We start from the raw sequence: 14,574 nt of genomic DNA on the forward strand, positions 1-14,574 counted from the left end.
TCTGATTCTTACAAACAGTCCCTTTAATACTTTTCTTTTAACTTATACTTTTATATTCTTCTATTCATTTTAATCTTATGCACTTTGTGCTCTTTTATCTTGCTTTTATATATGTAAAGCACTTTGAATTGCTTTTGTGTATGAAATGTGCTATATAAATAAACTTGCCTTGCCTATATGCATCTACATGCAGATAAAGCTTGTTTGAATTTAAAAGCTTGAGATAAATACAGACATAGAGAGCCCACTCTGACAGAGAGAGAGAGGTGTGACATGTTTCTGGACCCACTATTTATTTTCAATGGGGCACTGACCCGAAAGGGAGGGGGTGAAGGGAGTACGCACACACACGAAGAGAAGGAGGAGGAGGAGGAAGAGGAGGAGGAGGAGGAGGAGGGCTGATCCTCAGTCTGTGTGTGAGGAAACACACTCTCTCTCTCTCTCTCTCTCTCTCTCTCTCTCTTGCCCGTATCGAGAGGACGAGCTGGGAGCTGGAGAGGAAGAATGAGGAAGAGGAGTCCTCCAGTGCTGCTGCGCGCCTCGTCGTCCCAACAAATGCGGGTTTGCTGATGAAGCGCCGCTCCGGTTCTCCGATCACACAGGTCGTTCAGGTCGCTCTGCATGGAAACAACGAGGAGGAGTAACAGAAGACAACCACAGCAAATAAAAAAAAAGCTGCTGCCGGTGCATGGGAATCCGGACTCCTCTCCGTCTCCTTTGTGCGTCTCGGTCGGTGGATATAAGAGCTCTCTGCGTCTCCATATTACCATTCAGCCCACTGCTGGTTTACTGGCGCACCTCTACTACTACTACTGCTCCTCCTACTGCTGCTAGGACTAGTAGAGCTGCAGCTTTCACTGTCTTGTCTTGTGGACACTCTCTGGATAGAAAGGTAGGATATACTGCAGTTCTCTGGGTTGGGTTTCAGATAATGATACTGAATGCTGCTGCTCGGGGGGGTCTTTGCATCTATTTCACCGCATTGTGTGGTGAAAGCAAGTTTTTTTTTGGAGTGAATGGGGATGTAAAGGAGACAGTGTTGGAGACATGAAAGCAGCATGCGCCTGGAAAGGTTTGGATGCGATGTTTCCTCATCTCATCCTCTCCACACTGCGCCTCTCCACCTCCTCTGTGCTGATTTGTAGACAGAGAGAGAAGACTCTAGAATCACTGGGTGTGGAAGGGGTTTCCAATTTGTTTTTCATTTAAAACGTGCAATCAGTTTAGGATCCGGAGGCTGCTTCCTTTAGCTCCAGGGGCTGTATATATTTCCCTTTTTTTTTACCCTCTCCTCTCCTCTCCTCTCCTCTCTTCTCTTCTCTTCTCTTCTCCCCTCCACATGTTTAAGTCTGACCTGCCTCCCTTAAGAGGAATACTAATCAAGGATGCAGAGCACGTTCAGATTCCCACCATCGCACCCTTTTTTTTCAGTGTGGAAGTTGGGTGACAAACATGCGCAATTCAGGCTGCATGCATTTCCCCCCTTTAGAGATAGTAATCCCTGCAGAGGACGAGCAAAAAGCTTATTCAGAGCCTCATTTGCGCAGTTGTGCACGTCTCCATCTCCATCCTTTGCGCCAAACAGTGCAGTGCTGTGGGGGGCTGATGGGGTGCCGTTTGCACAGGAGCGCAGTGCAGGATGGGTAGAAATCCGAGTCTCTAGTTGAGTTTGAATGGAGCGTTTTTGTTTTTTTTGGGCGGCTGTGGCTCAGAGGGTAGAGCAGGTTGGTTGTCCACCAATCGGAAGGTCGGTGGTTCGATCCCCGGCTACTCCGGGTCACATGTCGATGTGTCCCTGAGCAAGACACTTAACCCTAAATTGGCATAGCCATCGGTGTGTGAATGAGTATTTAGATTAGATCCTGATGGGCAAAGTTGGCACCTTAGCAGCCTCTGCCATCAGTATATGAATGTGTGTGTGTGAATGGGTGAATACTGACATGTAGTGTAAAGAGCTTTGTGGTCGGAAGACTAGAAAAGCACTATATAAATGCAAGTCCATTTACCTTTGCACATGAGCGCAGTGCAGGTTGGGTAGAAATCCGGGTCTCTAGTTGAGTGTCATTCAGCTGTTGTTTCTGAATCAGATTCGGGATCAGTCGGGTTGTCATGTCTTGTGAAATCCGAAGGACAATTATTTTACTTTCTGACTGCTGCGTTATGAAGCAGCATGCAGAGCTTCACACATCACTTAGCTGCTCCTTGCACATACATATATGATATAATAGAGGAGGCAGCAGCAGCTCCTCATTCTCCTGATGTGACACTACAAACGCTCCGTGTTGAGGAGGGTTTGGCACATCAGGCAGGTACCATCAAGGCTTTCCAGGCAATCTTCTTCCAGCTGACTTCAGTCGGCGCTCTGTGGGCATGACACACGCACACACAGAGGAGGAGAGGAGAGGAGCTGCAGCTCATCCGCTGAGGATGCTATATGAAATATTTATTTACGACAATGAAAAAAGTGAACCGCAGCCAGAGGTCTTTACTGCCTTATTTACCTTGCAGCAGTGGTGCAGTAGTTGGTTATTGATGGAATAGAGAAGATCTTTGTGGTGATGCAGCAGTGAGGCATCTTTTTCAGGCAGCACAGTTAAACGGGTGCAGATTCACAGAAGTGATGCATTTCCAATAAAAACTGTGCTTTTTTTCTACATCTGATGCTGGATCCAGGCTGTATCTCAGTAGCTCTGGGATCGATCAGTGATCAGGCCTGTTCTTGACCCGGTTGAGGAGACACACACTACATACCCTGCTACACTACTGTGCTGTAAATAAGTCAGTATAGTAAAAGGCTGAGTGGAGGCTGAGCATCCTATCTGGAGGAAGCAGGGTTAGAGTACCACATATGTGATGTGAATGATTGGTAACATATTATCATTGCCAACAAGGTGCTACAAAAACTCCATTTACAGATTTCTTTCTTTCTTTTTCTGGTTATTTTATAACATTACTGGAAATTGAGATAGTAACATGACTATTTAGGGAAATCATTTCTTTCTCCCTGTTTGTTATGGGGTCATGTTAAAATGCTTTAGGTTTAAATGTTGGTAATAAAGGCGTTCACCTTTTTAATATAAGACACTAGTTGAATCCATATCTTATTCATACATAATGATGGGAAAATGGCATTTATTTTTGCATATATGAGAGTAAGACTGAGCAACACTGTAATATCCCCAATATTAGGGATGCACTGATACCGGATCAGATATCGGGCCGATACTGACTCAAATAGCTGGATCAGGTATCTGTGACAATGGGGCCGATCTATTCAATTCTATGTTTATATACCATATACTGTACATTATATACTGGAATATTAATTCCTGTTTTGAAGTTTTTACCAATTTGTTGCTGCATTTAAAACAGTTTACACCTGAATTATAATTCCTTTTAATTTTGAAGATTTTTTTGCCAAGTTTCTGATGTACGGTTTCTTATTTTAGGAAAGAAATGTTTAAGTCAAACCTGATGTTTCCTTACACATAAAAGAATGATCCCAGTCAGCGTAGTCTTAGTCAACGAAGATATCTTTAGTCGATTAGTCATTTTTTATTCTATTTTTCATGCCGAATAACTTATTTACAATAAACTATGAGCACATCTCTGGTATACACCAGATTTAAAGAGGTGCTTTTGTGTGATTCTTTTTTGGAGAAACTCAGTTTCGATTAAATCGACTGATCGATTAGTCGACAACATCGTGTGAGGGTTAGCCGACTAAGAATTTCTTTGGTCGAGAACAGCTCTAATTTTATGTTCCCACTCACCAAAAAGCCGTTCTGCTTCTTTCTGCGAAAGGGACCCTGTTGACTATAGTTTACAGTAAACAGGTTCAAGGACAGGTCACGTAATGTAAAGAGAAGGGAGAGATCGGGAGAAAATGTAAAAGAGCTGCTGGCTTTGCTGTAGATCAGCCCGTCCCTTGAAGCCTAATCAAGTTTCAACCATGATTTTTTATTAAAAAAATATTTTTTCAAATACATTTTTACCATTTTTTTTCATATTCAAAAGAAATACAGATACATTCTTAAAATAATAAAAAAAACTACTGTAATGATCCCTAAATATATGGCATATAGTACTCAATGTATAATAGTGAAGGCAGGTATTCCTGACCTCCATCATATAATTCAATATTAACTAATAGGTAGTCATCAGTGTCAAACCCTGAGGAAGAATTTTTCTATTAGAAATCAATATGCAGATCGATGGGTTCTCTGCAAACTTACCACCCAGTATAGGTCACTTAGTAGTTATTCTGATTGGTTGATACGTGTGACCTCACCGTCAATTGTAAGTCTTTAGGTCAATACTGTACTGCTACATTACAATGTGTGTCAACTGTTGTCAGGTTCAGTACAGATGTATAGCAGATCAATGTATCCTTATACATTGTATATGTATATATTGTGTAATATCTTACAGAAAGTTATTCCTCATTTTTTGTGCATTTTTCTACGACTGTCCAGCAACGCATGTCAATTTCCGCTGGTTACATGCCTACTGTCTTTTCAAAATAAACTTCCATCTTCACATGAAACAACTTGGTTAGGTTTAGGCAACAAAACTACTTAGTCAGGTTTAGGAAAACATTGTGGTTTGGCTTAAAATAAGTACATTTGTGACACTTTGTCGCTCTTTATCCTACGTCACCTGACTTCCTGAGATGCAGCCCTGCTTGCCCTGGCTACGTGGGTTATATACGAACTACAGTGCATTACTTTTTGTAGGTATAAAGAGTGAACAAGAACAGCCTGCAACATATAATATAATAACATAAATAAGATCTATATATTATACATCGTTAGCATGGATGTGTATAACGGGGAAACAAACCACTAACACTGTCAGATTGACCCGTCAGCTCTGTTAAAGGTATTACTCATATTACAAAACAGCAAATACATCCTTGTAATGTTAATCTTAGTAAAGGCATTGTAAACAAATCAGCTAATCACCGGGAAGATTGGCAGCCTTTATTGGCCTGTACACTGCATGTTGATGCTGCACACTGTACCTGGTAGGATTTGGTGGCAGACAGGTAGACCCTTTTAGCACAAAAACGAGAAGGCGCTGTTCTACTGGGCTAACAAAGTTTACAGGAAACATGGGCTACTTCTGGAAAACAGCAGCAGTGGAGTAACACAGAAGCGCCCAGTTGTCTCCACCTTGTCTTGAACAAAGATTATACATGTACCTCTTTTAAGGAGCATGTGAATAACCGGATATAAAGTATTTCTGTTGTGTCCTTGCAGTCGGTGGTTTGTACAGAGGAGGCACAACCCCCCACGACTACAGTAATGGGCTCAGTGATAAAATATGAATGAATCCAAACAAGGTTGCATGCGATGCATAGAGTAGTGTAGCATATAAAAAGCCTGAATACAGAGTATTCAAGTCAAATATATGTTTTTCTCAGAGTCCCCCCTCTCTTTAGACCCTTTTAATGGAAAAACGCTGATGTTTGTTGTTTGCTGATGCAAATAAAAAGACAGATGCAAGCTGTGAAGACAACATTAACCTATTATCATCTCATAGTTGATATGGAAAACATATTCAGTTGATCCAGTTGGAGACATTAGCATTCCTTTGGAGTCATGTTTCTGTACAACCAACAAATGTACTTCCAATATTCAGTCTTCTTGCTCTGTTTGGTCTCCACCAACTCCTGATGGAAACAAGTGGGTCTGAAGCTGCTAAATGCTCCACTTTGTTTAACAGCTAGTCGCTAACTCTGCCTGTCAGCAGCTTGAGCTTCTTTCCGCTGATAATCGCTGCCTCCTCCTGGTGAAAACAGGGTTGATGATGCCAAAACGCTCCGAAGAGCTGAGGAATCATCTGTGAGTTTGTCATATTACACACGCTCATTTGACCCATTGACGACATAGAAGTATGTTGTCGCAACCTGTTCTCATTCACGGCTTGTCAAATACCCACGCTCGGACAGTGTCTGATACCAACGCACCGAGGCACGCTTTAGCGTCTGTATGAGACGCACCAGGCTTTCACCTAACTCCAATGTAAATCCATCCGCGTCCATATTAGATGGTGAGAGCAACTGACGCAGTATAAAGAGCGAGAGAATCTGCTTAGGGAGGAGGTTGCGTTGGATGGTTTGGTCAAACAAACACAGATTTTCCCCCAGGGGGCTGCTGTTCGTGTTCGTCAACGTTGACTTATTTTACTTTTGTTACGTAACGCAGCGTTGGCTTAGTATGCAACAAACATACTTATTTTTACTCAAACCACAATCTTTTCCTAAACCTAACCACCTAAAAACTGAGTAATCCTACGTTGGAAGTTTATTTTGAAAAGAGACGGTATGCATGTATGGAGCAGAAAACTGACCGCCGTCCCTGACACGTCCAAAACTGACGCCAGAGGGCTACCTGGGACTGAGAATGATTTGGTTGTCAACGTTTAAAAAAATAAAAAATAAAACTGAGATCAAGAGCAAGAAGGCTGGGAAAACATGAATCTCTCATGAGACTTTGACATTTTGCCAGTGGCATGTGATGTAACATGTTGTTGAATGCTGAGAAAAATAGCGTTCCTACAGATGATACCACCCACCCTGAGAAGATGGGTTTAATGTGGTTAGTTTGAGGATGATTGCTTGCCTTTGGCTACTTCTTCTCCCATGTATGTACGAAGCACCAGAGATAAAGGGAGTGATTTATTTGACTTTTAAGTTTTTTAATGATTTTTTTTCTTTCTAATTCCTGTTCGTTTCCCATATCTCATCACAACCCTCATCTCCTCTCCTAAAAAATTACATTCCCATACTACTAAACTGCAATTAGGTCTCGAGGGAAACGGAGACGGGGCTGCTCATCATCACTCTACCGCGTGTTCACATCCTCGTCACATCCCAGAAAGACAGACCTACAGATAAGGTTGATGGATAGACAGAGTGACAGACAGTAGGAGGTAGCCGTGTGTGTTACAGTGCCAGTCTGGTCATTTCCTCCAATTCAAGTGTAATAATATGACAAGGCGTCTTGGCTGGAGGATTGGCTGCAAGGCAGATCCAGGCTAAAAGAGCTCAACATCGCTCTAATGACGGTAAACGCACACCATTAATCTTCAGTTGTTTCCAGGGACTAGTGTGTGTGTGTGTGTGTGTGTGTGTGTGTGTGTGTGTGTGCATATTCTGTCCTGCTTTCATATCCATTTTTATTTTATTAAGGTTAGGTTACCTCTCTCTTTCCTATCGTGTACTCCCTTTTTCTTTACATCTGTCTCTTTCTCTCATTCTCTTCTTACTCTTTTTCCTACATTACATCCTTCCTTCAGTCTGGCTGTATTCTAAACCTCATACTATACTAGTAGTACAACCTCATACTATACTAGTAGTACAACCTCATACTATACTAGTAGTACAACCTCATACTATACTAGTAGTACAATCTCATACTATACTAGTAGTACAACCTCATACTATACTAGTAGTACAATCTCATACTATACTAGTAGTACAACCTCATACTATACTAGTAGTACAACCTCATACTATACTAGTAGTACAACCTCATACTATACTAGTAGTACAGTCTCATACTATACTAGTAGTACAACCTCATACTATACTAGTAGTACAACCTCATACTATACTAGTAATACAACCTCATACTATACTAGTAGTACAACCTCGTACTATACTAGTAGTACAACCTCATACTATACTAGTAGTACAACCTCATACTATACTAGTAATACAACCTCATACTATACTAGTAGTACAACCTCGTACTATACTAGTAGTACAACCTCATACTATACTAGTAGTACAACCTCATACTATACTAGTAGTACAACCTCATACTATACTAGTAGTACAACCTCATACTATACTAGTAGTACAACCTCATACTATACTAGTAATACGTACTGATTTGGCTAAAAATGTAGTATGCAGTATGCGAACAAAAGAAAAATCTCCAGTATGCCAAAAGTACCTGGATGTCATACTGATTTGGAAAAAATCTCCAGTATGCATCGGACCAGTCTACCTCACCTACTGTATCCCACAATGCAAAGTGCTGGAATGCTACAGGCTACGGTTACAATAACAACAACAGCAGCCAAAAACGGGGCTTTTATTTCCTTGTTGACGGATGGTATGTTGAAATATCACAACATAAATGTCTGTTATAAATTAACAGGAACCTGTGGTCTTCTGCCTTTTGAGCTGCGGGCATAGCTCGCTGGAGAGCCGGCCAGTAACGCTCACAGACCGGCTACAGAGCAGCAGAGTGGCGAGAGAAAAAGCAACCTCTGACGGGTCAGAGAGATACCATCTGAGACAACACAACCCTTTTTAATATTACTCTAATATCTGGAGCATGGTCAGTCCACTGTTTTGTTGCTGTAACTGAAAAAGCAGTTTGAGTAAATGCTGTCGAGCAGTGTTTTATATTTCCCGTCTCGCCTCGTTGATGATCCTGTTTGTCTGACTATGAGCTGTTAGAATCAATAGTTTAAACCTGCAGTATCTCATAAAGTAAACTAATATAACATAAACAAATCAAAGTTGTATTTTTCGATAATATTACAATTGTGGTACGAGTTTTTTTGTCCAGTGCTTTAAGAGCTGGGTTAAAGGCTAAAGCCTGGTCTAGCATACTACAAAGTACATTGCTTTAAGCGTTTCATTCTACTGAGGAACGCAGTATGTAGTATATACTGTATACTGCATACTGCATTCGTCTTTACATCCCTCCCTCTGTCCTTTCTATTTACTTTTCTATATTTCTTTGTCACTCTTTCACTCACATTTTTCTATCATCACCTCTCGCCCTGTTAATGCATCTCGGAGAGGCTTCTCCTCGGAGCAGCTGGCTCTGAGTTCTCCTGGTTTATTGTTGTTGGCCTTCTCATGTTCAGCACTGACTCGTCTTTAATGATCTTACCACTGCATCACTTCTAATAACTGTAGTTTCCCTGCATGATTCAACCTCTGATGAAGATGCAGAAAGTGACTTCATGTCTTGTGCGCTCCCCTGTCTTCCTCGTTCTCTCTCTTCTCTGTTGCCTGTTAGTCTGATCAGCTGCCTTCTTGGCACCTTTGGGTGCTGCCTTCAGAGGCTCCCGAGGAATGACAGTACTGGGGCAGAGGGGGGACAGCTTGCCTCAGTGCAGCACATGTATTTGGTTTTTCTTTACTTTATGTATTGTGCTTTTGTTTTTGCCTCTGGGGAGGAGGATTCAGTGGTCTAGTTTATGTGTGTGAGTGTGTGTTTCTGTTTTTTTCTTTCTTTCTGAAGCCGGGTTGTGTCATATTGTATTCCTCCTGAAATGGAGCCAAGGTTTTGAGGTCATAACACAAGGGGAAATCATGGCGGGATATTCTGAAACCTGATAGTTCAATTACAAAATCCAAAATAGCAGCCACGGTTCATCCACTCTCCCGTGTAGATAGCAGAGACGGGTGAACATGCACTCTTACAGGGCATCAGTTTTTCCTTTATCAAATAGCCACTAGTGATTCTGCGGTCGTTCCCGCAGGATGGATTTTGCAGTCGTACAGCAAAACGGCACTATAAACAGAACAGGTAATGATCTCGAGTCGTCTGAAGTGAAAGCTCCTGATAAAGTGTAAAGCAATCAGGACTGTGTAAGCAATGTTTATCAAGGACTTCTGTCCGTGAGGATGAATTGTAAGCGAGTCGGTGAGAAGCAACAGAGTAAAGGACAGAAAGTATTAGCACTGACTCTGGGTTAATATATGATTTGTGTTTTATATCAGGTACTGAGCTGACATAGAGTGCTGTATATTAAAACGTGCACAGTATTAACCACCTTTTAACCATTCATCCACTGCATTGTGGTGAGAACTAGGAGATGCAAATGTCTGCAGGTAGGAAAGGAAAAAGTCCACTAAGTAGGGATGTGACTGTGAGGAAATGTTACACCTATGTAATGTCATCGGTGTGTGCCCAACCACCGTGTAACACCGGTAACGCTGACTACTGTGGCAAGTCGTAAGTGGTGGATTGCTGTTTTGAATTCCCAAACCAGCTGGAAAATAACCAAAATAGTCAGAAACTGCGCTTTTGCAAGGCACGGCAACATCAATTTGTTTGTGTGAGGACTGTGGCAGCTCCCATGACTTTGTCATCTGAAGTTATTTATTCGCCCATTCATTTTCTGCTCCCATTTATCCTGTTCAGGGTCACAGGCCCATCAAATTGGCGCCAATAAAATTAATCAACTTTGATTATCCTTTCATTGGAGGGAAGAAATGGGGTTAATGAGCAATAAAGTCTGTGAGAATTAAAATGCTTCTCTATGATGTGGTACAAAGCGTGGTCTTCTAAGCATCGATGCACCTCTTGAGAGGGTGATGTTATACCTTAATCTACGATGTCTACTTATTAAACAAACAAGATATAACGTGTTAATTAGTGAGCTTTGGAGGAGCTGTTTTTATGCCTCCGTGCCGGCGACAGCCATGGCCGGAGCCATTATGTTTTCAGGTTGTCCGTCCATTCACGCTATTCTTGTGAACGTGATATCTCAGGAACACCTGGAGGGAATGTCCACTTGTACTCGAGGATGAAGTGATTCGATTTTGTTGGTCAGAGGTCAAGATCTCTGTGACCTCACAAAACACATTTTAGGCCATAACTCAAGAAGTGATATGCTAATTATGATAATTTCACACAAATGTCTAACAGGATAAAATGATGAATTGATGATATTTTGGACAGACATGGATATAAACGTCAACTGGACTGGTTGGCGGAGGCATACAGAGAGTATACAGTGAGGCGTCCAGAGCCAGGCTACCTGTTTCCAGTCTTTATGCTAAGCTAAGCTACCCAGCTCGTGGCATGCAGGTTCATATTTAATAGACAGACATGAGAGTGGTATCAATCTTCTAACTCTTTGCAGGAAAGCCAATTAGTGTATTTCCCTAAACTGTTTCTTAAAGACAAGTCTTTAAACTTTTTGCATGAGCTATCTGTCATGCAGCTTATTCACTATATGAAATCATCTGAAGGTTGCCCCCCGCGGTGAAAAATGCACTTTTCCTTATTGGCTGCTTTTTGGAAGAGCCGACACACACCAAGAACTTAAAGCGTGAGGTATAAATTGCCAGTTTCCCTACCTGCGGTGAATCTTATTAGACTCCAACTGGTGCCATGTCTCTTTTTAATGACTGTCTTTTTTTGAAATGTGGTTTTCTCTTTGATATAAAGACATGTTGGTGTTGTAGATTCATCTTTACATTTTATTAGGATGTTATAGTTTTAATGATACAATTCTAACATTGTTCTTTTGTACATTTTCATTCATATATTTCCAGTTAAAGCTTCAGTAGGCAGAACGTTTTTGGCATCATTGGGCAACAATTCCATAATAACCTTTCAGTATATTGTAATTCAAGTGGTCTGAGAGAAAACTAGACTTCTGCTCCTCCTCATGGCTCTGTTTTCAGGCTTTAAAAAATCTAGGAGACTTTGACCAATCACAGGTCATTTCAGAGAGAGAGAGCGTTCCTATTGGCTGTGCCCCGGCTGGTGGGCGGTGCTTGGTATTTCCTGAACCGTTCTCAACATGGCTGCCGGGTCACAAACTTTCTCATTTTACATCTAAACAGTACACTACAAGATGTTTCTGAAAACATTTGAGGGGAGAAATAGGCATTACAGTATCAGAATATTGATTCATATGATCAGCGCTGTCTAGTTTGACCGTTTGGTCAGAGTTTGTGAGTGATTGACAGCTGCTCTCATAGACGGCAGCTGGACGGCAGACTCCAGATCAGCTCTGATTGGTTGTTTTCCTCCGGTCTGGGAAATCTTGCAGATGCTGTTAGGAGCACCGGAGGACACAGAGGCACATGATTTTTTTTCAGATTACCTGTCTCATGCACTACTGTCAGGATATAGTGACTGTTCTATAAAAATAACTTTTTTTAATCATATTTGCTCCATTTCTACCCACTGCAGCTTTAACTTGTCCTATCAATATTATATTTACTACTTCACCAGTTTCCAATTTCCAAGATGTCATGGGCGTCACCTTGAGCAACCACTGGTGTAGAGAAGCATTGGAAAACACACTCAATAGCATAGAGAACATCTGGCGTATAGAGAGCATGCTCTTTAGCCATCAGCCTGGTAGAAGAATGACATCCTTAAGTGAAAACTACCAAATCCCAAAGCACACTGAATTATTGATCGCGTGGAAATGCCACACAAAGACTTTTTCTTGTGTGGCCACACAGGAAGGCAAAGAACGTCTGGATCGCATTAGTCGGGAGGAGAATGTTTGGTTATGGGCGTATTCAAGTTTAATTAAGTAGACATGTAATTTAGTTTGGAATTGATTTTCTTAACATTTGCGCAAACAGCTCTCACACCACAGCTGAGCCAACGCAGCAGTCAACCTGAACACTCGTCACATGTATTTAACCCAAATATTTACTGTAAATTCACCGTAGCTGGGCTGATTATGCATTACACCATGGAGCAAGTAGCCGTCAACAACATTAGGCACGGCGTGCACACACACATACTTTCTACAGTGTGTAATATATTGAATGAGCATTCACACACCCCCTGTGGAAATGGATTCTGTGTTGTTCAGTTAGCTCTTAATAGTGTCAGGCCCCTCCGGCTCCCGAGCCTCGCTGCATGTACTGTAACAGAAAAATGTGATTCATATGGTTAGGGGGATTTACTGCTTCATCTATAATGAGTATTGTGGTAAAAGGAAGAAAAGCAGGAAAGTACTGATGTAACTATCGATGTCGGGTGAATTGTGCTGCGTCTGCATGTAAGAGTGTGAGCAATTAATTATCGGGAAATGGATGTTGGCGTGCAGGATGGTGGAAGAAGCTTGTTTGAGGAGAGTTCTGAGCTGATCTTTGTTTCGAATCCTGGTTCTTCTTATTGATCCCCGATTAAAAGGATTACTACTTGCGTGTGTGGGCAGCAGTGCTTTCACTAAAAAGGTTTACATATTAGTCAAAGTTTGTTCCTGGTAACTGTCTATACAGATGTGAGGGTGAGCGACATTATGTGTCAGACAGATGTGGATGAAGTGAAACATGTTACAGGTTCTTTCAAGAAAAAGCTGGGAAGATAATCTGTACAGATGTTGACAAGCATTATCTAATTTCTGTTGCGGTGCTTGCTGTCTTTACTGATATTATATTGAGCCACACTAGCTCTGGTTTGTTCTTGTTAATTAGCAAACTGGTATCTTGGGATGTCACGATTTAATTTAATAGTCGATACCAGTACCGGTGAAATTCCATGATTCAATTCAATGATTCTCGATACCCAATTAGATACCACGGTAAAAAAAATAAAAACAAAACAATAAATCCCACGTTCTTCAGCATACACTCCTTTATTAGATACCATTTGTGTACTAAACTATATTTGACAAGATTACATTTGACCACTTTGACGACATTTGCCTCATTTTTACTAAATAGAGCTTGAACGCATCACAGTATAACACAATGTAACCTCTGTACATTAGCTGTTAGCTCTGGTATTTAGTCAAGCAGCAACTGTGCTGCCGACCAGCTGCTAACAGCTAACGTTACTAGCTCTCCTTCTGCCGATTTCAACATGGATTTGTTGTCACAGTGTAGCATTATCAGGAAATATACTACTATTTGATCGATTGCCATGACATTTTGTACAGACATTCATAGTCCCCAAAGGATAAACCCTGACTTTTCCTCTAGTGCACCCACAAGGTTGACAATTGTAATTTTGAGTTGAAATGTCCCAACAGGTATTGGACGGACTTTCATGAAATTTGGTACAGTTATCCACGTTCACTCAGGATGAATTGTTATATTGTTGATACATGATCACATCATCATGATTCTCCTTAAAGTTAATAAATACTAGTATTGAATTATTGCCTATAGCCCTAGCCTGACAGATTTTCAGGTCAGATGCAAATACTGATGTTTGGGAGTAAACAATCTAATATATGAATGCACACATGTTTAGCAAAGATTCCTTCAACCTACCAATATCTACACAGATACTATTGTTCAAAATCTGTCTGGACGCTCTGTTTCTCTGTAAATGTGGCAGCACTGAAATGATTTTTTTGTATTTTTCTTTTTTATCCCCTAAAACCTCAGGAGAGGATGTGTGTGCGTTTGTGTGGAAGCAATCACATGGAAACTGAATGACTGATTTGATGTCTCAGTTTTGGGATGTTGTGCTCTCTCAGATAGTGGCCTAGTTAAAGCAGAAAATCCTCACTGCAATTAAAAAAGCTGTTAAAACAGTGTGGTTTTTTGTAGATCCTGTAACTAGGCAAACATAGAAAATGTGACACACAATCAAATGATTGTGATTCCCCCAGTTTACGCTGTCGAAGAAAAAGAGGACCAATGTTTACAACCACAGTTATAGACCATAATGCACTAACCTGACCCTGATCTATGCTCCGCTCATAGAAAACTCTGCTGCATAAATCAAGCGCTTCCTCAACTAACAACTAGAGATGAACCGTCAATCAGCAGCCGATCGAAGCCGGCTGGTTTTCATCAGTCTCATGTATAAGTTTATTTTGCCAGTCACA

At 41.2% G+C, this 14,574-nt stretch overlaps 1 protein-coding gene across 2 annotated transcripts in view; it reads left to right on the forward strand.

Moving 5' to 3' along the window:
- Nucleotides 1-484: 484 nt before the first annotated feature.
- slc8a1b (solute carrier family 8 member 1b) overlaps nucleotides 485-14,574 on the forward strand; it is a 165,856-nt gene continuing 151,766 nt past the window's right edge. For both annotated transcript variants that reach the window (XM_037782131.1, XM_037782130.1), the window contains exon 1: nucleotides 485-892. The gene's annotated coding sequence lies outside the window, so the exon portion shown is untranslated. The remainder of the gene's footprint in view (nucleotides 893-14,574) is intronic.

Source organism: Sebastes umbrosus, chromosome 10 (genome assembly GCF_015220745.1).
Source record: "Sebastes umbrosus isolate fSebUmb1 chromosome 10, fSebUmb1.pri, whole genome shotgun sequence".
Lineage (NCBI taxonomy): Eukaryota > Metazoa > Chordata > Actinopteri > Perciformes > Sebastidae > Sebastes > Sebastes umbrosus.